Below are 27,500 nucleotides of genomic sequence, written 5' to 3' on the forward strand. Positions count from 1 at the left end.
ATAGTAGTCTATTTCTGTTAGTCAGAAAGTTAATATGTGGTTGCAATTAATTGTTTGTTGTTATTGCATGTTTCCAAGAATGAAACAATAAGTTTACCATCTTGATATAAATGATTGCCGGACTTTGATTGAGATAATACATTTAAAATCGGACTGATTATTATTAGGAGGGCTATGATGAAATACAGACAATCAAGTAAATAACAGATGAGCTTGAAAGTGTAAGATATCACACTGTCGGTATTGACAGAAGGATGAAAAGAGTAGGTCAGTAGAAAAGTTGTATTATAAGAAAATTTAGAGCAAATGTCTCTTTTTAGAAGGATAATTTTTTTTTTTTGGGGGGGATAAATGATGCAAGAAAATGTATAATAAAAGAACGCACAATAGCTAAAATTTTAAAATAAGAGATAATATAGTCTGAAGATATCTCATCATTGTTACAATCCCGTGAGTATGTAAATACCTTTTTATGTGTATTTGATGGGAGAAAGAGAGAACTGAATGATGCGGAAATGTAAATGAGCCCTTTGAGCATAATTGCGTATCTGTTAAACAGTGTGTTACGAAGATAATTATGATTATGAAGATATTCAGCAGTAATTCGCGAAAGCAGTAAATACCAGTCTGATATGGTGTTTGAAGTTGAAGGTAATTATTAAGCTGTAGGATCGCAAATCTGGTAAAAAGATAATCCAACATTAGTACCGTAGTAGCAATTACCAAATAATTTAATATGGGTTTCTTATAGCTGAGTGAAAAACATTATATGTTATCATATCTTTTAATCAAGATTACGAATATTGTAAGTCTTTAGGAAATCATAAAGTAGATATAAAGCCAAGCATTATAACTTCCTTAAAATCCAATGCTGAAAATCCGTAGATATCGAGACCAGCCATCTGTTCCTTGAGAATCTCTCGCTGTTTTTCTTCGGTGATTTAAGATCTCTTTCCACTTCGCGAAGAATGGATAGTCCTTCACTCCCACGGAATCACCAAGATAGTATGAGAGTATATTGCACAAAAGGGATCACTGGTCTCTGAAAGGATATATTTCTTATCGTAGATGGCTTTATATAAGAATTTCCGTACGTGTGAGTTCTCCATTACAAAATCTAGAGTGAGTTAAGTGAGATATTTGAATTTCCTTGTAATCACTGCGGTAACTGTAATGTTTGAATGTACAACTAATTAGTTATTCAAGTGGGATTTTATCATTCTTAGGAAACACTGAATTTAATTGTTATTTTCAATAACAAGTGATCTTTCTGTAAATAGTCACCAATATGCCTTTCAAAATTCTGTCATTTTTTTTTATTTACTGCCTGTATATTTCAGCTAATATAATTATTATTTCATCTAAATAAAATCTATCATATAAAAACTAGACTATCACTGGAGGAAACCTGAAAAACAACCGAGTGAAAAACTAATCTTCCAGTTATAAAACCTTCTCACGCACACACACACAAATACATACATAATATATATATATATATATATATATATATATATATATATATATATATATATATATATATATATATATGTATATATATATATATATATATAAGATAGATATATATATATATATATATATATATATATATATATATATATATTTATAAATTCTTTATCATATCTCGGCATTTCTTACCTTTTGTATTATCCTACTCTGCTTATACTTGCGAACTTTCTTAGACTTAACATTTTTCTATGTCATTATTTTCCTTTAACATTGAAACTTCTGAGGGCGGACAGAAACAGTGCAGACCGACAGATAAATAACCATCTCAGTAGTTTTCTTTTAGAGAAAACAAAAAATATCATATTGGATCAGAAAGAAAATCTAGTTCCTAGGGCAGTCATACAGAACTTGGACAAATGCATTGATCAGCTCTTGACTAATCCTGCTACGAGGAAAGAAAAGGATAAAAACAGAATATAGCCTTAAAAATCTATTTTTCTCGGGAGAGGAAATAACCTCTTTCCCTCTCTTATCTCCTGCCTGCAAACGCAGGAAAAAATGATATAACGTAAAACCGTTATCTATCATCATTTTGTATTTATCCCCGTTCATTTATAATCGTTTGGAATATTTTCATACCGAAAATTCATTAATGTTGCCCTGAAATAAAAGGAAATTGCCATTAAGGAGATAAAATTGTATTTATTGTTTACGGGGAAGAATGATATCAGTCTTATCAATAAATCTAATAACAATAACAAAAACAACGAAAACTCATGCAAAGCTTGAAACTGATGAAGCTCAACATTTAACTATTTTCTCACAGAAGTTCTTTCCAAAAGGTGCAGCTGAAAAGTAGAAAAATGTAGGTTAACTAACTTATGTCTGTCTGTTTACCCAACTTGCTTTCCATCAGCTTGTCTGTCAAGTTTAATTTGCTGCCACAATTTCTCATATTCTGTTCGAAGGAAGTTCAAATAAATTTAGCACAAAGGTAGGCCATCGGCTCTATGTCCACGTGTCAGTACGTTTCTCTTGCTTGACGCGTCATGAGATTTCAGTGAAACCTACTGAGATGCTTCATCAGACTTGATCAGCAGTATTGTATCAAAGCAGAGTAAATGGTGATGGAGGTTTGTCACGATCTTTGAGACTAGATCAGTTCCAATGAGGGCCACCGAATTCAATGGTCATCATGAGATGGCTAAAGCCAACATATTGAGCTAGGGCAGGGGTGGCCAGACTTTTGAACTCCAAGATCTACTCTAAAGACTGAAATTCTTTTACGATCTGCCATACTATATAATCACACATTATTACTGGGAAAAAAATTCAAATAGCGCCATACTACGATAAAACATGAGTACAATTGCCTAACTTATATATATACAAATATTTTATTATATATATATATATATATATATATATATATATATATAGATTATATATAAATATATATATCTATATATATATATATATATATATATATATATATATATATATATATATGTGTGTGTGTGTGTGTGTGTGTGTGTGTTTGTGTGTGTGTGTGTGTGTAGGTATGTATTATGTATTGTATATGTGTGTGTGTGTATGTATGTATTATGTATGTGCGCTTGTGTTATTCTTTATTTATATAGTTTGTGGAGGAACGGCGATCGATCAAAAACAACGGAACTGATGAACTCGACTCTGGGCCACCTCTGAGGTAGGTTTGTAGCATTATCAGTTGATCATTTACGGGTGAAAAAGACAAGTTTCTTCATTACAAGGGTGCCTTTTTCTGTACAGATTTTTTTATGAGTATCTTTTTTTCTATTTTCTAAATTCTAGAAATACTTGCTCTGAAAGTTACGGGTTTGTTTTGAATAGTTATAGCTTATTCATTACGTAGTTTATTTTGGTGTCATATATAGCCTATTTGAGAAAAAGGATTTCGTATAATTTAGTCAGTGCTGCAAGTAACCATAAATTGTTCCTTGTTGTTTGCAGTTTCCAATTAAGAAGGGATCAGATCCCAATAATAGGAAAGAGGAAAGTTCCCATCCTTCACTTGAGCGATCCATGGGGGGGGATTGAATACATCATAAATGACTGGAATATAACATATATTATGTTTAAAAGTACAGTGTCTTTAGAAGTTACATAAAAAAGTGAGTACCTTTTCCTCCCACCTTGCTAAAGATGTTCAGTTTTTAATGTCAACGTCAACTCATCATGCAAATTATTTTAGAAGGTCATCTTGAATTTCACGGTAAAGAAAACTGCAAATCGGCTTCTTGCAGGATGAAAACTTCCTTTCCAGGTGCACCGCTTGAATGCTTTGAAAACTGTCCTGTTTTTTGGTTTAAACTTATCTACTTTCCAAACTCCCATCCATTCTCGGAGCGGGAGTTTTATGCAGAATCGGGAAACTTCTAACACTCCAACTATCACTCCCAAAAGCGTGACTGAAATGCTTGAAAACCGAAAGATCAGCTTGAAACAGAGGAAATATCCCCTACTTGTCTCTGTTTACATCGAGTATTATGTTAATCTACTTTTTGAGCACACACAAACACACTCATATATATATATATATATATATATATATATATATATATATCTATATATATATATATATATATATATATATATATATATATATATATATATATATATATATTATATATATATATATTATATATATATATATATATATGTAATATTACATATATGTATATTTACAAGATCTGTAAAATATAAACCAATGACCTGGGGACATGGGGGGGCATTAGGAGGGTTTTCTACGTGACCAAAGCAGACCTAGATTACGCTATGTCGCTGTCTGCAGTAGCCTGATCTAGCTCCAAAGCTTTTGTCAACATTTTTTATGTTATGATAAACTTTGCACACAACTTCCATGGGAAGCGGTTGACCTGTTTTAACCTACGCCGGAACTTGTAACTTCCGAGCCGGCGGACTACGTTAGGTGTTTTTATATGAATTGCTTAGATAGCTAATGTTCCGCTATCGACGCGATGCTTTTAGAATGGCAGTTCCACGCCAACGATCAAACATATCGGGTCGTCCGACCGAGCTGCATCTCCTAGTATGGAGTTACAGAAATAAATTGTTATCTTGTCAACTTGCCTGTTTGAATCATCTCCTCTAGTCAAGGAAGAACCTCTCTACTAAGATATCCAAGGGAGATGAGAGGAACCCAAAAATTACTTACGAATGACAGTCGTAAGGAGAACACAAAAAGTCTATCGCCAAGCGATAAGACATAAGATGTGGTGGCAGCGTATAACGTAAAATATAATTAACAAGACCCATATCACCCGAACCGGAAGGTCTACAATAACTAACTTCCACCTTCACATCAAACTAAACAGAGGAAACGGGAGCTTTCAATCAACGCAACAGTTTATGAAGACGCAACTATGTCCTTCATCGAGAGGAATACAAGCATTTAACCCTGACGTTTGAGCAACTGTTTGTCACTTATCTTCGAGAATCTACACCGACGAGGCAGCATCGAACATCAACGGGAAGAAGAAAACAAACACAGGGAACATCACCCAATCTAGCAAGACGGAGGCTGTGACGTCATCATCTTGGACTTCCCCGCGCATCGTGCACCGAGAGAAGACCGTGACGTCATCACGACTTCCGACGCGAGACGTAGCAGGAACTGAGACGTCATCCCATGTCAACAATCCTTCGCAATATAATCTGGAGCTAAGTACCATTTTTATCTATTTAGGTCTTTTCTCAGTGAAGTGTTGTTCATCAAGAGTCGATCGTCCAGTATTCCTGGGGGTGAGTTGTTCGCCATATTATCTTCCTTCATTACAGAACCAATCTTCAACTACGCAAGTTCTCGCCCGCAGATTAATTTTTTTTTTTTCTTTTCTCGTTGTCATTACCGTTTTCTTGCAGGAATTCTCTCGTATAAGATATTTTATCATATTATCTGTATTTTTGTATCTTTTGGGGGATTTTCCTATTATACAACACAATTATACAGTACATTTGCTTATGCGTTTACGGTTAGTGGTTCGAGTGTACTCTTATGATATTTTGATAGGATTGCAAGGAATAGAAGTGATAAGAAAAAAGTGAAAGCCGAAATGGCCTACTACTACTCCGGCTGGCAACCCCCAACGTGGTGACTCTCGTTAGCGCGAGTCACGATTGTCCCTTTTTCAAGGTCGGGTCAATGGGTTCCTGCCTCAAAATGTTGAGGCATGGATCTCATCTGTAGACGCTCATTTAAATGCAAAAAGCATCACAGACCCAGCAGTACAATTACAGGAGGCCAAGAGCTTCATTGACTTTGCGAAAGAAAGAACGCAAGTGCGTATCTAGGGGGGTTTCTTTCCAAGAGGCGCTTACATGGGACGAGTTCAAAATTAGATTACGTGCCGTGTATGGGGGTGAAAGAGGCTTTAGATGTGTATTGGCATTGAAGGAAATATCCTTAACCAAGCCTCCATGACTCAGGCTCAATGTTGTCGAGCGGGCGGCGCTAATTGCCGACCGCTAAATGAATATCAGGATAGTTTAAGTAACTCCGGGTGGTTGCGGGTGCTAAATCAAAGTGAAAGATTTTATCCGTTTGATCTACCCTTACGTCTATCACTGCAATGTTGCCTGAAGCGTTAGTACGGTGTTTTGATAAAAAATTGCAGCCCGACAGTACGGAATTAGATGTGTATAAACAATCAAAAACACATGTCTAAAATGTACCGACCTAGATCCTTCGCTCATTCAAGTTTTTGCAAAAAATGAGAACAAGCCACAACAAAGTAAAATGGTACATAATAATAATCAAGTTGCAGGGATGGTTTTGTTATAACTGTAACGACCAGGTCACATGATTTCAGACTGTCGGACGCGTTTTGTTCAATACACAATAGTTCAACTCATTCATAATAACCGTTGCTACTCGAAGGAATCAAACAGCAGAATGCTACGAACACGCCAACCAGTTGCCAGTGCAAATAAAAAGTAGGGTCCTCAGTACTATAAGAAGAAACAACCAAACGGAAATTCTGCACAACAGCAGAAACAAACAAAATTCGTGCTTCAGGTACCTCTGTTTTCCTGGGCCTCTAGGCCAGAACTCGCAAGGGCAAGCGAATTTTTCAGGGTGTGATAAACAAAACAAATACCACGTAGTTCACTCCAAGGGGGGAGAGGGCGATGTTGGGGGTCATCAATATCAACATCTTTTGTATCAAATAATCAGTTTAATCATTTATCAGATCATTGTGAGACATTGATTTTCCTATGAAACACACGGCCGCCAAAATCAAAAAAATCTGTGCAGGTTCCCGTAGATTTGCAACAAATTCATGCAATTATTAGTCAAAACGAGTTGCGACCACCTTACATGCAGTAAATTTGGACCATAAAGTCATATCACTTTGTTCTTTGATTCTGGTAGTCCACGTAATATAATGGATTTAAGGACTCATCATTTACTCTTTTCAATTTCCCTATAGAAAAGTCCGGAATAAGGCTCTCAGGATTGGGCATAATTGAATTAAATGTTATGGGCGTACTCATGTACAGTACAAGGTCGGTAAGCGCACGTTTGCTGATCCTTTGTCGTTGTACAAAACATTAATATGTATCCCGCAATGTAATTATCGGATACCCTCTATGGGCACTCAAAATATTATCTTAGCACCTGCAAACACGGCGTGTATATCAAAAGGGAAATTCTATAGTCTTCTAATACCCTAAAATCTGTTTTAGATAATAAAGAAAGACAGACAGAGTTGTCACTTACATTACGGAACCATCACCTGTCTCATGACCAAGAAATAATACAGGCAACCCAACAGAACTCTCCGCTCACCCGTAATATCAGCTTGCACGCAAACTCTCGAGCCTAACGTAACTTCAATATATTAGTGCGTGTAAAGAGACCTTGCCAGGGATCTGAAACATTAATCCTTTCCGAAACTCTGAAAACACACGGATTATCCGTCACACAAGCCGTTTATACGTCGGCTCACAACACATGTAACATCGAAGTCTGTATCATTTGAATACCACTTTAGTAATCTACAAAAATCAACATATCTTTGGATGCCGAAGTTTTTATAAACATCGCAATTCTTACCGTAGCTGAGATAAATCACGCTCAATCAGGATCGCGGATGAACCCTTTTGCAAATCTATAAAAAGAACAAAATCAATCAGGACATTCAAGAAGAAGAATTCAGCAAAATTTTTGAATCTGTTAACTAAATATCAATGATGTTTTTTCCACTACGGATGAACCTTAGGAAAAACGGATGTCATCGAGCATCAATCAGGCTCAAGGACAAACAGAAAGTAATCTAATGTACCTTGTTTCGTACCGACTTTCCTATGAAATTTCAGAAATGAGTATACAGAGGAGTAGTAAAATGTAAAGGAAGAGTCATTAGGAAATCAAACAGCCCTTATATTTTCCGTTAATAGTAGTACCGAAAAACGAAAAAAGATCGAACTTGGCGGATATGCGTAGATTTTCGTCGTTTTAAATGAAGAAACAATCACCCTGACAGATTCCCAGTACCCATGTACCGATGATATCCTATCTTTACTAGGCCAGAATAAATATTTCCACAAGCCTAGACTTCTAAAAGATTTCTCAGATTCCCGATGGAACAAGAGAGTATCCCATACACTGCCTTCACACAGCCAGGGGACATTATGAATTTTTGCGTATGCCTTTTTGGTTTACGGTTGTTTGCTCCTATAACTTTTACTCGTATGATAAACGTTCGTGTTTTTGGAGACTTGTTGGGAGATATCCTACATGCCTACATGGATGACTTAGTAATCTTTTCCAACACATTGAAGAACATTTACGTAAATTGGAGTTAGGTGTTACAAAGATTTAAGGCGCATAATTTAGGTAAAGATAAGTAAGTGTGAATTTTTTTAAAAAACAAAAGAACTAGTCTATCTAGGTTTCACGGTTTCTAGTGAAGGTCTTAAAGTCGTCCACGATAAGGTGTCGGCTATCCGTAAATCCGATACCTACTAACGTCAAGGGAATACAGCATTTTTAGGATGCAGCGGCTACTATCGCCGCTTCATCCGCAACTACTCCAATCATAGCCGCTCCCCTAACCGATCTTATAAAAAGGCGTAGATTTCGTATGGTCTGAAAGTCATCACAGGCGTTCGATGAATTGAAAGATGAACTGTGTAGTTCTCCTATCTTGAAATTTCCTGACTTCGGTAAGGAATTTTTTTCATAGCAACAGACGCTCAGACCTAGGAGTAGGTGGGTATTGCTTCAACAATATGATAAACAGTTTTTTCCCTATAGCTTTTTATTTCACGTCAACTGAGACCTTCCGAAAGTAAATATGCAGTAATAGACAAGGAAGGGCTCGCTATTGTTAATTCACTCGTGCACTTTTAAATTCATATATACGGTTATCCCGTCAGGTTCTCACTGATCATAAGCCCCAGCCCTAACCGACTTCTTTAAAGGCTTTAGTCCACAGCCCCAAGCGAACTCGGTGGCAACATGATCATTCAGGACTTTTGCGCGAGGATCGGGTGGGATTTACCTGGGAAGCAAATATCATTGCTGACGCATTATCACGCAACCCACCCCTCTTCATCTTGTACCGAGCCATTAGCTGAATTAATAGATATCTCAACCTCCACGCCCGTTGTTAAAACTATATCTGAACGGAAGATCTGGGCTGGAGTGCTGAACTATTACAGACGGAACAAGAAAAGATCCGCAAATAGAAAAAAAAATCATCATATTGCGTTAAACGGAAATCCGAAGGAAAAAGAATACCTAAAGTATAAGCAGCAGAATTATATCCTACAGGACAATATCCTGTGTAAGATCCGTGACGAGGAAAACCCGCAACACACCGCAGTTGAATAACAACCCAGGTGGTGTGGCCTATCTCACTCATACCCACTGTCTTAAAGTGGTCGCATGAAAATCCACCCCTGCACGACACCCGGGTTATACCTTGATGTCACAGAAAGCCGAATCCTTATTTATTGGCATACGATGCTTACAGATATAAAAAGCACATAGCAAATTGTCGCACTTGTCAAGAATACAAATGGGCACACGAGACACCTCTCAGCCTAGGGGCTTACCCCCGTGCCAAAATCAACCCTTTTGAAAGAGTACATTTAGATTTATTAACAGGATTTTACGAGTCAGACAGAGGAAATAAGCACCTCCTAGTAATTATAGACGCTTTGACTCGATATACCAAGAACTTATAGCGCTTAAAACAAAAACCTCCGCGGTCGAGTGCGCTAGGAAGTTTTAACGAGTGCTACATTTTGTAAACATGGAATTCCACACATCATTATCTCCATACGGGCGGGGCGGGGGTTTTCAATAATCATTTCCTTTAACTCCTTGTGCGAATTCCTTTGTATAAAGAAAATCAATACCATGATCTATCACCCAGAGTCTAATGGGCTAGTGGAAAGGGCAATCGTAAGTTTTTAAAACATTTTAAGGGCACCCTAGGGTGGGGGGCAAGAGCCCAACTGGGCATTGCCATACCTGCGGTACTAAGCACACTTAATCACTCGTATCATGTGTCTATTAAAATGACACCGCACGAGGCACTGTACGTATCCCTGCCCGAACGCCTTTTTTCCCACATCTTAAAGCCTACAACAATTTATCAATCCTCTAAAGGATGTTATGGATGCAAGCATAAGTCGATATAATATAATTCGTAAGAATTTAGAAGAAGAACACAGATCATAATGAAAAAAAAATCATGATAAAATAGCTAAGCCAACTAGAACATATGCCGTGGGCGATCAGGTATACATACAAGTATACGTACGTAAAGGTTTAAATTATAAACTGACACCTAAGTTTTGAAGGCCCGTTTAACATTTTAGAAAATTTAACGGCCAATAGAGTTAGGGTTCAAATGTATCCAAACCCACTGATGTGAGAATAGTCCCATTGGCACATCATCAGAATCTAAAGAAGGGTAGATGGAGTGAGGGAAAAAATGGTTGTATTTATGAAACTTGTATAATAATTTATATATATATATCTATTAATCATATTGTATGTAACCTATTCTTTTACGCGAGTTATTACATATGTTTTACTCATTGCAGGTTTCAAAAATGAATCTGTTATTGTTAGGAGTGATATTGTGTATTCAGACATCTTTGTTGTATGGAAAGAGCGCTAGGACGAAAGAAAATAGAATTTAATCATGGCTCGATTATCGAGAGAATCGATGATGTATTTCATCGTGTCAAGTAATATTTGTTATCGAAGTAGATATGCATGCTATTTTCTTACCTGAAGAGACGTCCTTAACTTAAAGAATGACCTGATGAGGTTTGGTATTTCCTTAAGGAAATGCATGAACGTAATTTTCATGCTAACTCAGAGATTTCACTAGCTCAAACACTAAGCGTCGCGGAAATGTTTGTCTTATGACATACAAAATACCGCCGAGGCAGAAAGAACTCGCTCGTGACCTGCTGATGTGGTCTGTGCGGCACAATACTCTTGAACGCCGCAACCCGCTTATTCTAGCTGGACTAAACATCTTAGGATCAGTTGCGAATCTAGGCTTAGGAATCTCAAATCGTCTCAAGATAAATAATCAAATAAAAGAATTGAGTTTTTGCAACACAAAACAGAACTGGCCTTATCTGAACTTCGCAGCCAGTTATCTTCGATCATCAAATAATGAATATCGTTAATGAACATTCAAATAATATCGATCAGGTCATGGAAGTTCAACATTTGCTGGCTACTTTAGCTTACTATAGTTCGAAATAGATCATATCCGTGTAAAAATATCACATTTTATTGAAAAGTCAAAAGATTACGTAGAAGCAATTACGTTAGCAACAAAGGGTGTGTTATCTCCTCACCTCATGCCTATCAAAGATCTGACGTTAACTTTGGAAAACGGACGGGAGAAGCTAGGTTATATTCCTTTATTAGATGCCCATAAAGTAGAATTCTATTATAGCCTAATATCAGTCAGCGTTGAAAAATTATAGAATTATGATCACAATTCCTTTTGATTCTTCCGATGCTTGGCAATCATACAAAATAGCACCGTTTCCTACTTTCATGACGAATAACTCAAATCCAGTAATATCCAATTTAACGGGGCATGTACTGATTTCTTCTGATAAGAAATCATTTACAGTCATTAAAGACTTAGATAAACTCACTCACTGTTCAGAAGCCATGAATAATAAATTTGTACAGCTGACTCTTTTGAATTCTATCCTATATCAAACGGATTCATGTGAGTTAGACATAGTGCTAAACGGCTCTCTCTCTCATACAAGCGAAGGTTGTCTGGGGAAACTTTATCCTTTTACGGTAATAAATTCAATTACAGGATGAATAATGGTTCTTGGATCCGTTATGATAAGGCCGGATTTGACGTCGTGTGTCCGGACACATCCACCGCCCATGCCCCTATCTTCGTAGCAGCCGATGGTTGTACGGGGACATCTACAACTATACCGTCAGAGGGGTCAACACGATAATACGTGAGAAGGCGTATTTCGCGAACTACACGTGGGCTTCCACAATCGTCCCATCACTACCTCTCCCATACAACGCGCGAGTAGCTCATCGTTTGACGCAACTGGCTGAGATGACCCACGCGTCATCGACTTATGCAGGTGGAGAAAATCTTCGCTACTACATTCTGCTTGCCGTGTTCAGCGTGACGGCCATATTGGTTATCGCCGTCAACATCTTTGCTTGGCGTAGGCTGAGGCGTAAACAGAAGGATCTCCAAGGGGAACGTACTGGCCCGTCTAGATGACGTACCCGTTAAACTCAAGTCGTTTGCGTTTAGGGCCGCCTGAACCTGGCCACTTCAGTTCGTGCCTAGGGAATTGTCTGGAATTGTGTTGTGTGTGAAAAGCGGTCCGTATGCTGGCAAAAAGTGGACAAGAAAGACTCACGCCTTTGCATTTGAACAGTTAAAGTATCTCCAGGGCGCCTAATAAGCATTATAGCCCATTATACATTAATATATTCCTAAAGGTATTTTTTCGGGCACCTAATAAAATATCAGCCCTATATATTGAATTTCTGCAGAATTACATTGTTTATAACTATTATCAATTATATTTATCTATTACAAAGAGGGTCAAGTTACCTCGTTTAACACAATTATCCATTATCATGGCGATATAATCATGGATTTTTACCTTTTTATTTTTTACCTTTTTTATTTTGGGTACATAATCATTATTATTACCAAACATGGATCTATATTTTCCATGCATTTATCTTTGTTTATGAATATGTCAACAAGGGTATTGTAACAGAACCTTTTTATGCATTTAATCACTTACGTAGTATGTTACGAGCACGCTCCTATGAACAATGTTTAAAGTAATTTTTTTTGTTATTCAAGGCTTGAATAGGTAGCAGTCCGAGCCTAATGTAATAATTACATATATGTATAATTTACAAGATCTGTAAATATAAACCAATGACCTGGGGTCATGGCATTAGGAGGGTTCTACGTGACCAAAGCAGACCTAGATTACGCTATGCGCTGTCTGCAGTAGCCTGATCTAGCTCAAAGCTTTGTCAACATTTTTATGTTATGATAACTTTGCACAACAACTTCCATGGGAAGCGGTTGACCTGTTAACCAATACGCCGGAAACTTGTAACTTCCGAGCCGGCGGACTACGTATGTGTTTTTATATGAATTGCTTAGATAGCTAATGTTCCGCTATCGACGCGATGCTTTAGAATGGCAGTTCCACGCCAACGATCAAACATATCGGTCGTCCGACCGAGCTGCATCTCCAGTATGGAGTTACAGAATAAAGTTGTTATCTTGTCAACTTGCCCTGTTTGAATCATCTCCTCTAGTCAAGGAAGAACCTCTCTACTAAGATATCCAAGGGAGATGAGAGGAACCAAAAATTACTTACGAATGACAGTCGTAAGGAGAACACAAAAAGCGATAGTACATTAGATATATATATATATATATATATATATATATATATATATATATATATATATATATATATATATATATATATATCATCGTACCTGTGTTAATTTCAGTATATATACTATATATATATATATATATATTATATATATATATATCGTCTACCGTGTTAATTTCGGTATATATATATATATATATATATATCATATATATATATATATATATATATATATATATATATATATATATATATATATATATATATATCGTAATTAACACAGGTAGACGACAGTGCTTCAGCACTGATCACAGGTGAATGTGAAAAAAGCAGGTTTGGTCTAACGATTTCACTTGGGCAAGATTAGAAATGGTGGTAGATTTAATGGGGCAAGCGAGGAGACGAATGAAGACACTATTCTAATCGAGACATCTCAAGACCTCACTTGGGTCGAGGCTGGTGGGCGCATCCATTGATTCTATTCCTGGAAAGCAGGTCGATCATGGGCAGATACCAGAATCCTCCCTCGTGCTTATCTTACTTCTCGTTTGCTTCTTAAATCTTTGTTAGGGACATGTAAAAGGTATCATCCTGTTAAGTAGTCAGATGTTCTCTTTCCATAGCGTAAGTGACAGATATTATTCTCTTTTTTTCCTCTCTACATAAAAATGGTTTCCTATATTAAAAAAATTTCGTTTTTCCTACCTGTCCAAAGTATTTGGATAATAACCAATAGAGTAAAAATGAAAGTTTCCTTAAATTCTGTTAACGGTGTTTTAGGTATTTACATGACTGACAACTAATGCTCTTATTTTTTTCTCATTTTTTTCAACTTGTTTAATTAATTTTTCTCGCTAGGTTTCATAAGTTGATTACGTAACGCGTGAAATTTAAATGCAAAAAAGTCCCAGGTCTCAAGGAGAGAGACAGACAGACAGACAGACAGACAGAGAGAGAGAGAGAGAGAGAGAGAGAGAGAGAGAGAGAGAGAGAGAGAGAATGCTAACTAACATGTTATCAATAACCTCTTTAATTAAGCTGGCCTTCTTTGGGCGGTGTTATTGTCTTCGGGTACCAACATTAATGGACATTTGCCATGAAAGCAAGGCCATAAGTCATTTTTCTACAGCTGCAGTTAATTGGAACACTCCCAAGCAGTTTCCGGTTTCATGTGTAAATTTTGCTAGATTTTCATCTACGCTAAAGAGAATTGTTTTCTTCCAGAATTGTGTTTATTTGTTGGCAGAATTGCTGGAAAATTGAACATAAGGCTGTCCTTCCACGAAGTCAGGCCGGAAGTTAAACAATATAATGCTGGAGTTCAGTGTTAATCTTAGTTCTCGTTTGTTTGTTCACACTTTTGGTGAAGCTCCTTTCCCCCAGAATTGCATGGAATTCTTTATGTGTAGAATATTGCCTTTTTCGGGAAAATTCAAGTATTAGTTAAAAATCCAATACATAGATATGTTGATCATTTTTCCTTCTGCATAATAGAGGTCAAAACTAATTAGGTGATCCTAAATATAAGAAACTGCAAAATCTACTGAAAAAGAATAAAATGGTTGAGGGAGGACAAGGTAGAGATTCAGCTAAGATAGTGATAATAAATCCACTTTGTTTCGGAAAGGTTGGATGCCGAGAAATATCTAAAGACCGGCTGACGAAAAGGGTTTAAGCTTTTTAATTCAGCATAACCGGCATGATACTGTGAGAGATCAGAAGACTGGTGAAAAGGGTTTAAGCTTTTCGATTTAGAATAACCGTAAGGATAATAATAGAGATCAGATGACTGTCTGGCAGAAAGGTTTTGAGTTTTTTAATTCAGAATAATTGGTGTGATGCTAAGAGAGATCAGAAGACTGTCTAGCGAAAATGGTTTGAGCTTTTTAATTTAGAATAAGTGGTTGGATTCTCAGAGAATTCAGGAGACTGTCTGGCAAAAAGGGCTTAAGCTTTTTATTTCAAAATAACAGGTATGATACTGAGAGAGATCAAAGACTGTCTGGTGAAAAGGGTTTAAGATTTTTAATTAGGAATGACCGGTAGGAGCTGAGAGAGATCAGAAGAATGTCTAGTGAAGAGGGTTTAAGGCTCCAGCGTTTCTTAGCCTTTTTCGACCTCAGCACCCCTTTTCATCAGGCCTAAGCAGTCCAACATCCCCTACCATTGGTTAACACTTAGTTACTACAAGGATAAAGTAAAGACATGTGCAGTACATCTAGATCATATATTTGGTTCATTCTCCAAAACAAAAACAGTAATTATGGCAATAACATAGGCAAAAACAATAAGAAAATAAAGGAAAGATCATAGACAAACTCAATAAACAATACTCATCAATGTGATTTTTGCCGTTGCTTCTGTGGGACTAGTTTCTCGTATCGTGGCATCGTGTTTGCCAGTGCCTCCGTCTTGTCGTGGAGCAGGCCTCCATGAAGACGGTTCCGAACAGTTGTCTTGATAAACAGCATGGTCGAGAATGCCTTCTCACACAGGTAAGTAGTTGGAAATGGAGTGATCATCTACAGCGCTGCCCTCGCCAGTCCCGGATACGCAACCAACTGATCACACCAAAAATGAAGACAGTGATGACCACGGATGCGCGAATTGGTGTCTTGCAACCCTGGTTCTCTTGCAAATCAATAAATTCCTCCTTTAGGTTGTCAGCATCACTCATTTCTGCCAGGAAGGGCTGCTCTCGCCAGTCCAGGATACAACCAACTGATCACACCAAAAATGAGACTGATGACGCGCGGAATTTTGTCTTGCAACCCTGGTTCTCTTGCAAATCAATAAATTCCTCCTTCAGGTTGTCAGCATCTCTCATTTCTGCCAGGAAGGGCTGCTGAATCCATTCTGGGAATGTCAGATCATTGGGGAAGTACTTTTCCATGGTGGTTTCAAGGTGCGAAAGGTGAGTATCAGTATTTTCTAAAACCATTAGGCTGATTGTCTTATCCCCAAATTTCCTTCAAGAATTGGAAAGTTCCCACACTTCCTCCCTCAACTCGACGCTTCCAGATTGCGAGCTTCTTTTTGAAGGCTTCAGTCTTTTCTGTGGAAAGAATATTATTAGGTTTGAAAAATCATCTATCCATTCATATAAAAATATTATGTGACACATTGGAAAGAGAGAGAGAGAGAGAGAGAGAGAGAGAGCTGTGAGCGAATAAGGGAGGACATATCCTCCAATGATCTTAGCAGCATTACTGCTGCCTGCTACTACACAACTATTACCTGGAGTGGTGGCGAGGGACCGCGGGGTCTAGCCGTCTGGCGTCAGACATTAGTGTCAGACATTAGCACACGTACATAACGTGTACACTGTAGGTCTATCACAAAGCTTGTGATGCTGACTTAATACGAAAGTGTGAAATGCTCGTACAAATTAAGTGTTTTTTTATCACCATGCTGGAACACATCTGAAAATCAGGTTAAATTTGACTGAATTTTAAAAATGCATTAAAACTACATTTGTCTAAATGTATTCCTTCACTACAGAAACACTGATATTTTACCGCCACATATGTGACCTTCCCCAGCACGCCCTGAAATTGATTTCAGCACACCATGGGGGTGCTAGCACCCAAGGTTAAGAAACGCTTAAACTTTAAGCTTTTTGATTCAGGATAACCAGTATAATTCTGAGAGAGATCAGGGAACTGTCTGGCAAAAAGTGTTTAAGCTATTTGATTTATAGTAACTGGTAGGATGCTGAGAAAGATGATAATACTGTCTACAGAAAAGGGTTTAAGCTTTTTAATTCAGAATAACCAGAAGGATGCTGAGAGAGATCAGAAGACTGTCTGGCTAAGAGGTTTTATGTGGTTTAATTCAGAATAATTGGTAGGATACTAAGAGAGATCAGAAGACTGTCTGGCGAAAGGGGTTTGAGCTTTTTTGATTCAGAATAACGGGTAGGATGCTGAAAAAGATAAGAATACTGTCTTGTGCAAAGGCTATAAACTTTCTGATTTTTGATTCGGAATAACCAGTATAATTCTGAGGGAGATCAGAAGAATAACTAGCAAAAGGTGTTTAAGCTTTTTTATTCAGAATAATCAGTAGGAAGCTGAGAGTGATCAAAACACAGTCTGGCAAAAAGGGTTTGAGCTTTTTGATTCAGCATAACCGGTAGGAAGCTGAGAGAGAACAGAGGACTCTCTGACGAAAAGAGTTTGAATTTTTTAATTCAGAAAAACCTGTGAGATACTGAGAGAGATCAGAAGACTGTCTGTTGAAAAGAATTTAAGCTTTTTGATTCAGAATAACCAGTATAATTCTGAGAGAGGTCAGAAGACTGTTTGGCAAAAAGTGTTGAAACTTTTTTATTCAGAATAACTGATAGTATGCTGAGAGAAATCAGAAGACTGTCTGGCTTAATGGGTAGAAGCTCTTTAATTTGAATAACTGGTAGGATGCTAAGAGAGATCGGAAGACTGTCTGGCAAAAAGAGTTTAAACTTTTTAATTCAGAATAATCGTTAAGATGTTGAGAGAGATCAGAGGACTGTCTGACTGAAAGGGTTTAAGTGTTTAACCAGAAAAACTGGTAGGATGAAGGCGAGATCAGAAGACTGTTTGGGAAAAAGTGTTTAACCTTTTTAATTCAGAATAACTGGCACGATGCTGAGAGAGATCAGAAGACTGTCTGGTGAAAAGGTTTTAAGCTTTTAATTCGGAATAACCTGTGTATTGACGGCGAAAAAGGATTAAGTGTTTCATTCAGAATAACCAGTTGGATGCCGCAAGAGATTCAGAATAACTTTGAGGATGATGAGAGAGATCACAATACTTTCTGGCAAAATAGATTTAATCTTTTTAATTGGGAATTCGGTAGGATGCTGAGAGATCAGAAGACTGGCAAAAATAGTTAAAGCTCTTTGATTCAGAATAACTGGTAGGATGCTGAGAGAGATCAGAGGACTGTCTGGCAGAAAGTGTTTAACATGAATAACTGTTAGGATGGAGGCGAGATCAGAAGACTGTATGGCAAAATGGGTTTAAGCTTTTTAAATTAGAATAACTGGTAGGATGCTGAGGGAGATCAGAAGACTGTCTGGTGAAAAGGGTTTAAGTTTTATAATTCAGAATAACTGGTAGGATGCTGCGAGAGATTCAGAATAACTTTTAGGATGGTGAGAGAGATCACAAGGCTTTCTCCAAAAAAGGTTTAAGCTTTATAAATGAGAATTCGGTAGGATGCTGAGAAATCAGGAGACGGGAAAAAAAGTGTTGGAGCTTTTTAAATCAGAATAACTGGTAGGATGATGAGAGAGATCTGAAGATTGTCAGGCAAATAGGGTTTTTTTAAATGCAGAATACCTGGTAGGTTGCTGAGAGAGACAAGAAGACTGTCTGGTAAAAAGGTTTCAAGTCTTTTAATTCAAAATATCGGGTAGGATGCTAAGAGAGATCAAAAGACTGTCTGACAAAAAGGGGGTAAATATTTAATCAGAATAACTGGTAGGAAGGAGGAGAGATCAGAAGACTGTCTGCTGAAAAGGGTTTCAGATTTTCAACCAGAATATTTGGTAGGATGGAGGAGAGAAAGCACAGGGAAAGCTTGGTTGGTGTGGTGGAAGTAATCTTTGATAACATAGAAGGTTGACAGCATATCAAAAGCAGATGTGAGTAATGCAGTGTGCATAATGGAAGTCGTTTTGCTGCTGTTGAGTCATCACTGATTCTATTTCATATCACTTTTAAGACTTACAAGAGGATTTCACACTCACTCACCATCAAAAATTAACATATGCATGAGTAGGTAATCCAGAAAAGTGTATAACTCAGTAGAACATAAATGTAACTGTAAATGCAACTTATACAACAAAAGTGGGCCATGTAAAGTCGAAGGAAACTCCTTTCGATGGAATTATGCATAGCAACAAAATCAGTTAGAAGTTCTCCCATTTCTTTTCTTTTCTGATAGACCCAGAACAAGCACAATATGGTACTGCAGTGCTGCTAAACTCCAGTGATATGTTGTTGTAGGGTCCACGAGAAGTAATGTTTCTCAGTTTCTCTCATTCACCTCGAAGTTTGAATGAGTCATGGTTAGGGATGAACGGATGTTTATTTGCATAACATTTATTTGTATTGTTGAATTGAATATAGAATTTAGGCCAAAGACCAAGCACTGGGACCTATGAGATCATTCCACGCAGAAAAGGAAATTGATAGTAAAAGGTTTGAAAGTTGTAACAGGAGGAAGACTTTGCAGTTGCACTGTGAATCATTTGAAAGGAGAGGGTGGAAAGTAAGATGGGAGAATGAGAATACGAAAGGAGGTACAGTAAAAGGAACGAAAGGGGTTGCAGCAATGGTCCGAAGGCATGCTACAAAGAACCTTCAGTTATACCACAGTGCACCGCATGAGATACACTGACGGGACTACCCTCCTACGGGGCATTTACCTGTAAGAATATTATGTGATATCAATATTTATTGTAAAATAACGTGTGTACATTTTCAGGTTGATGAATGAATCTATAATGACAAATGCAATCGCGATATTTTTATATACACCCATTAATCCACAAATACCAATTTAAACTTCCACCGAAAAAGAATTATAGATGATGAATGCAACTGACCCTACCAGGATTCGAAAATATGCCTTTTGGATTTGCTACAGAGAGGAGGGGGTTTATTAAGTCAGCATTTAAGAGGGAGATGTAGATTGACTTTGACTCTGCTCAGCACATTCATGTTGAATTCAGGTTCTGTGCTTAGAATCGAAATCTTATCATTTCCTTCATGATAGCTTATTACTGAGATTGCAATCTATTTTAAGAGTAAGCCAGCCCTTGTGCTGGCACGGGGTCTTGCTCCTGGAGCAAGCCTTAAGAGGGTTGCAACATTTCGTTATTTACGATAGCTTGCGCATAAACATAACTTTTTCCATAGATATAAAGGAATATAAATTGGAAGTTCATGAGTATTAATATAATGTCTATTTAGAACTGGTCTGATGATCTCCAGAACTCAAGGAAGAATATTCAAAATTTTATAGTTTTTTATAAGAAACTCGGCTTAGTATCTTATGACAGATGTGAGCCAGAAGTTTATTTCTGTGAATCACGCCCTCAAGTGTTTATTATTTCAATGATATTGAGGATGAAGGGGTAATTTGAATGAAATACTGCCAGTTGATTCATGGGTTGGTCGGGAAGATGGGCAATATTAGTGGCATATCAGGCGGCAACCTGCCCAGGGAAAATCTCAGGTACAGAAGTACTCAGGTTCCAACATCTCTTACAGCTTGTGTGGTCTAATAAGTTGATTTTTTTTATTTGCTACTTATTCTTTTGGAATTTTTTTCTTTTTTTTTTTTTTTTTTTACCTAGAGTTTGTATATCCCTCCCCCACCCACCCCTCCCCCAAACAACACAAACACACACACACACACGCACACATAAATATATCGTATATTAAATATATATATATATATATATATATATATATATATATATATATATATATATTATATATATATATATATACAATATATATATAATAATTATATATAATTATATAATATATATATATATATATATATATATATATATAAATATATATATATATATATATATAATGTTTCTTTTTAATTTAATGGCATTATTCAGATATCATTTAGCAAAACTTTAAATCAGCCTATATTTTTTTCTCTTCAGGCAAGCACAAGCTTCTCAGGAATAAGAAAAATGATGCAAATCCTTTCTTATTTACTTTTCTTAGTTGACGTCTTCAGGACGAAATTACAAATTGACATGCAGTGTTTTTATTAATGCATGTAGATTTTTTTATTTTATTTTAAACAGGACATCATTGGCTGCTGAATTTCTATTGGTCGGCATGTCTCCTTTTTTTGCTGGTGGTCTGCTCATCAGCATGGGCATTCCTCGTACTCCGTAGGGCACGTCCTGTGACATGGCTTGCTGCAAAGGCCGTGGGGAAGACCGTGATTCCCGTCTCTGTCTGATAGTCTTTTATTTCTAGAATAGTGATGCTATGGAGTCTTGATTTGCATAAGCCTAGTGATGACGAGAGTGCACTGAAGTCTATCAAAGTTTTCCACAGATTTTAGCGAGAACGACACTATAAGTCTTCGCAATAACCCGCGCCATATTATACTCTCTGCCCTTTCGCCCCGTGTCTCTCTCGTTTAAGCACGAGAGAGAACATAACAAACAAGCCATACTTTGAGTGACGACACAGTTCGTCATTCAGCATGCATTCTTGCAGCATACAGTTATATCCCTAACATTGCATACATCGCTTCTCACGAATCAGCGATGTCAACTGAGCGTTTCTTTAATCGTTTTTATTAAGTAAGCGTTTCTTTAATCACCGGCAAATGTTGTTTCAAGGTTACAGCTTCCTATGGGCCAGTAATGTCGTCTAAGCGTTTCCCTAATCGCTGCTACTAACTATTTTTTAAATCACTACCATTAACTAACTGCCCACTCACCGTAAGATTGCCCTCATTCCCAGGATCGATTTTACAGTCTTGAATGGCATCAAGCGTCAGCATCTCTCTAATGAAAAGTAAATGTTCGTTCAAAGGACTTTCTAATCACATGCGAAGTGTCGTCGAAAAACATGCACGCTCTCCATAAACACGGATCCTTGATACAAAAGTATATCCGTAATTTCAATGCATGAAGAGGAGTGCTGTGGAACAAAAGGGAGTATTTTGAACAAAGGTTCAAATCGACTGAGATACAGATCACTTTTAGACTGACTAAAACCTAAGAGAGATATGAATTTCTTGTTTGTACCGGAAATCTGAGCCTTCTGGCACACACTCCTCCACGAAGGGAAACGGTATATGACGAAAATTATATAAAAACAGATAAAACACGCACACACACAGATATATATATATATATAGATATATATATATATATATATATATATATATATATATATATATATATATATATAAATACATAAAGCATATGGAAATTTTCTATGGAGAGGTAGATACAAAATTGATATTGATGGGGTTACGGGCAAAACAATAGAAGTAAGAAAAAGCTGAGGGCTCTACTCAACAGGGAATAATTGCAGATAAACACTTAGGCACACTTTAAAAAAATCATGTTTACATTAAGACAAACAACAGCAAATGGCAATTAAACTGGGCGGGTGAAACAGGGTCCTGCAAAAAACTAAATTAGGGGTGACACAAAAATAAATTTGAAAAATGTGGGGAAGAAAATCACTTTAATGGCGCTGGGAAATAAGGGGTAGTGGCCAGGGCCACGACAGATCAAAGCACAATCAAATGGTAGGATCCACAGCTAGCGTCTCTGCCTCTAATCGAGAATGCAAGAGATTACAGGGCAGATACAAACAGCGGGATCAGGGAGAAGATCGATGCAGCGCACAGATGGTGCCAAGGACAAAGATATTGAGATAGTAAACACATATACAATTAAGAATAATAGTAAAAAACACTGCACTGATTAAGTCAGGTCTAGTATGGAAAGTTTGCACTTGAAAATGAAAAAGAAATTCAGTGAAAAAATGCGGACAGTTGGACTGAAACGAAACTCTGAACCAGGGAAACAGTTTACCTTGTAGGCAGAGGTGCGGCTTCACTGCAGATAAGTAATAATAAAGGAGGACCCTTAAGGGGCTTCACTATAAGGAATACTGGTTTAACAAGAGAAAGTCAAGCAGTCATGGGAATGGTACGTCAGGGAGCAAGGAGTCAAAGGGAAAGATGTTTCAGTCTCTGGAGCCAAAGTGCCTCTAACTCAAGAGTCAATGCCATTCTTGGCCTCTGGCCGTTCTTGGTGGGCTCCACTGTAAGGCATTATATGCCCTATGGTAGGATTACAGTTCTCTTCTCACCAGATGGCAGTGTCGTCCTCCTCTTCCGTTTTCTTTGACCCGGGTCAACGCATGAAAATGTGAGTCGCCCAAACTTTTTCCTTGAGTCACCATCCAGGTGTTTGTGATTACGCGTCTCGGGCGAGCATCCGACTGGCTGTACTTAGAACAAAGGTTCTCACAGCAGTCACAAGGTCAGAGAGAGAAAGAAACAAAAATTAAACATAGTAATTAAAGGATTTAAGAAGGGGTAAATGTTCTCGATATGCCCTCTTGCCAGTCAGCAGTATAGTGAAGAAAAAATTACTGTATTTCCTTTAGAAAGAATGAAGGAATTCAAGTTTTCTTAGATTTTTTTTAAAACTAAGTTATCTTTATTTTATTTTACTCTTCGCATATATAAAAGGCTGGGAAGGTGAGTTTGCTTGACAGTTGTGGCAATGTTGTAAGAAGAAAATTAACAGTATCGCCAAATTTAAGCTGTCGATATGAAATTATACGTCATATATAATAATATATATATATATATATATATATATATATATATATATATATATATATATATATAGATATATATATATATATATATATATATATATATATATATAATATATATATATATATATATATATATATATATATATATATATATATATATATATATATATATATATATATATATATAGTATATATCTATATATACTATACATATCATCATATATATATATATATATATATATATATATATATATATATATATATATATACTATATATATATATATATATATGTGTGTATGTATATGTCATTCGAGCTACAAATGTCCTTTAATATCTAAATTCACTCTACCTCGGAATTGATATATTTTCATATATGTACCGAAGGGGAATTTTTTAGTTGATAATATTTCGTCCCCCCATGGGATCGAACCACGTCCAAGTGGACGGGAACGAAATCAGGACAGACAGTGACGCTATCCAATCAGCCAACAGATTGGATAGCGTCACTGTCTGTCCTGATTTCGTTCCCGTCCACTTGGACGTGGTTCGATCCCATGGGGGGACGAAATTATTATCAACTAAAAAATTCACTTCGGTACATATATGATATCAATTCCGAGGTAAAGTGAATTTAGATATTAAAGGACATTTGTAGCTCGAATGATATGTAAATGAACTCACGGTTCGATGTGATAATTATTCATATAATGTATGTATATATATATATATATATATATATATATATATATATATATATATATATATATATAGATATATATATATATATATATATATATATATATATGTGTGTGTTGTGTGTGTGTGTCGAAGTGACAAGTATCTCGTTACTACACTTTCAAATCGTAAAAATATTACCTCACCGCAGCCAGACACCTGAACCTTCATCACATGTAAAATACGACTGAACTCTCTAAAGGCAACAGTGATCCCTTAAACAACTTAGCAGTATTGCAGAAAATCAGGCTAATTTCATTTAAAACAGATGTGAGGTAAACTTTATAAGTAATTAGATTAATCAAAGGGCATCACTCCATCAACAACTTAAGAGTCTAAGTATTTCCCTGGTTTTAAAGTCTAATTACTTCCATGGTTCTAACTCACTCAATTAAATTGAAGGGAAACAGCTCAATTACCACTCTATATTTCTATTTAAACAAATTTGAATATACTGGTGAAAAAAGAAATAATACACATAAGAACTTTAAATACAAATTTTTTTTATCAAACTCAAAATTTATAAGTGAAATTCACAACCTCAGGGAAATTTACTGTTCCTGGAAAACACACAAAGTTTAAATAATTCTTGAATTAATTAAGTAAAATTAAATTAAAAATAATTTATCACAAAAATCAAGAAAAATAATTAATTCAATCGAAATTCAAAAGTGTTAGGTAATAACTAAAATTTTTAAATTAATTCACAAGTGATAAACAACAATAAAACTTGAAAAGAATTCTAAGTAAATGCAAATTAATTCACAAGTGTTAAGTTCAATTAAATATGCAACGACTAATTAATGAAAATAATTAGGTTAATCAAATTATGAATGCAAATGAAAACACAGAAAAGAGTGGAAAATACCAAAATTGCAAAAAGAAATCATCAACCAGAGAACAAAAAAAAAAAAAAAAAAAAAACACACTTCACTAACAAAAATAGACAAATGAGCAAAAAATCACTTCAAATAGAAAAATGGACAAATGCACAAAAAATCACTTCAAAAGAAATAAACACAGAACATAAAAATTTGCAATGTGTAAAAAATGCAATAGTTTCACCAAACCTTCAAAGTTCAAAATTAAAAAATGTGGTAACACATTACCTTAGTACCAATTATGTTTCGGCTGCAGCTAGCTCCAAAATTTCACCATAAACAGTGCACCATATTTGAAAAAAAAAGTGCCGTTACACACTTGTGCTATGTTTGTTCAGATTCCACAATAACCACTAAGCAATATTAATAAAATCTAAGAAATACGAAATCTAAAATTTACGAGTGACCTATCACCAAGTATAAAATCTTAACATTGATGTGAAAGTCGAAATCCTCTCCTATGAGAGAGAGAGAGAGAGAGAGAGAGAGAGAGAGAGAGAGAGAGGAAGAGCGGCTTTTGCATGCCCTTCTATGCAACGCGGTCACAAGTTTCAGAATGAACTATCTCTCTCTCTTCGCGAGGCAAATGATCATTGTACTTCGCCCTAAAATGGTTGGGGTGCAATTTTGGGAACGAGTGATATATAATATTGTAAAAATAAAAATTTTCTCTCAAAACAATAAATAAGGAGAAAGTGAGATTACAGTCATGAATAACATTTATTTATTACGCAATTTAAAACAAAAAGAATTTAAAAATAAAAGATATGCTTATAGAATCTTCTTGAATGAAATTAAGTTTTTTCATTACCTTGAGGGACGTCACAAACTTTCCACTTCAAAATTTAAGCTGTTTACGAGTAGACATATAAGAGTTAATTTACTAGTAATATTAGATAGTTTTCAATAAAAAAAAACATCTCTAACTACTTATGTGAAATCAAAGGTATCAGACGTATGTGAAACGTTTTATGCTCACAGAAGATGATGCAATCCTTCACGTGATTTCTCGACAAAGAGACAAGTGTGAAACAAGACGCGAGCACTGCATGTTTTCAACAAAAAAACAAAAAAAAAAAAAAAAAAAAAAAAAAAAGAACTATGAGGCCCCAAGTGGTGACAGCTATTTCCCTGCTTCGAACAGACAAAGCTATTTCTCTTTCTTCTCACATTCTACGTTATTCTTAACTTTTAAATTATATTATGCAAAATCTGAACATACATTATTTGAACATACTAACTGTAAGCTAAATAAGGAATCTGGAAATATTGCAAACAGTTTTACAATACTTCATACAGTTAAAGAGAGGATGATATAGGAATATATATATGATAAAATCAACGTAAAAAGGCAAATGAAAACCGGGACTTAGAACAAGTACTTTCGTAATTTATTCTACACTGAGAACGTAGTTGACAGAGATTTATATACAAAATTGAGTAGTGGTGGGCGGAGTTACAGTTTTTGTTTTAAAGTATATAGGAATCCAATAAATAATTTTATATATATACATTTTTTTCCAAATTAAGATATCAACATTTACCAGTATGTATCTTAGAGCACTTAGAATATGCAGTCTTGAATTCTTAGACAATAATTTCAGAATTAGGAGGAGATTCATGATGCTATCCTTCATAATAAGAGTAAGGCAAAGAAGATATATGACAATCCAACCAGAGTTGGTACAGAACTTAGGAATATTCTCTGTGTACCTTTTCAACTCCATTTCATATCTGCAATACTATTAACTGGGATAATTCTTCTATAACCTGCAAGGCCAACGATTATTAGGAATATTAACCTCTACCCTGGGTTATCCTTTCATTCTCTTTCCCTGTCCTTTCTGTTTGGAGAACATTCTGCCCTAATCAAGAAACTGTAACTCAGCCCACCATTAAACTACGAAAGTACTTGTTGCAAGTCCCGGTTTTCATTCGGCTTCTTACGTGGATGTAATGATATTTTCAAGCAGGCAAAGTTCCGTGCAATATTGAGTACTATATATATATATATATATATATATATAATATATATATATATATAGTATATATATATATATATAGATATATATATAGATATATATATATGATATATATATATAT

The sequence above is a fragment of the Macrobrachium nipponense genome, chromosome 16 (genome assembly GCF_015104395.2).
Source record: "Macrobrachium nipponense isolate FS-2020 chromosome 16, ASM1510439v2, whole genome shotgun sequence".
Taxonomy (NCBI): Eukaryota; Metazoa; Arthropoda; class Malacostraca; order Decapoda; family Palaemonidae; genus Macrobrachium; species Macrobrachium nipponense.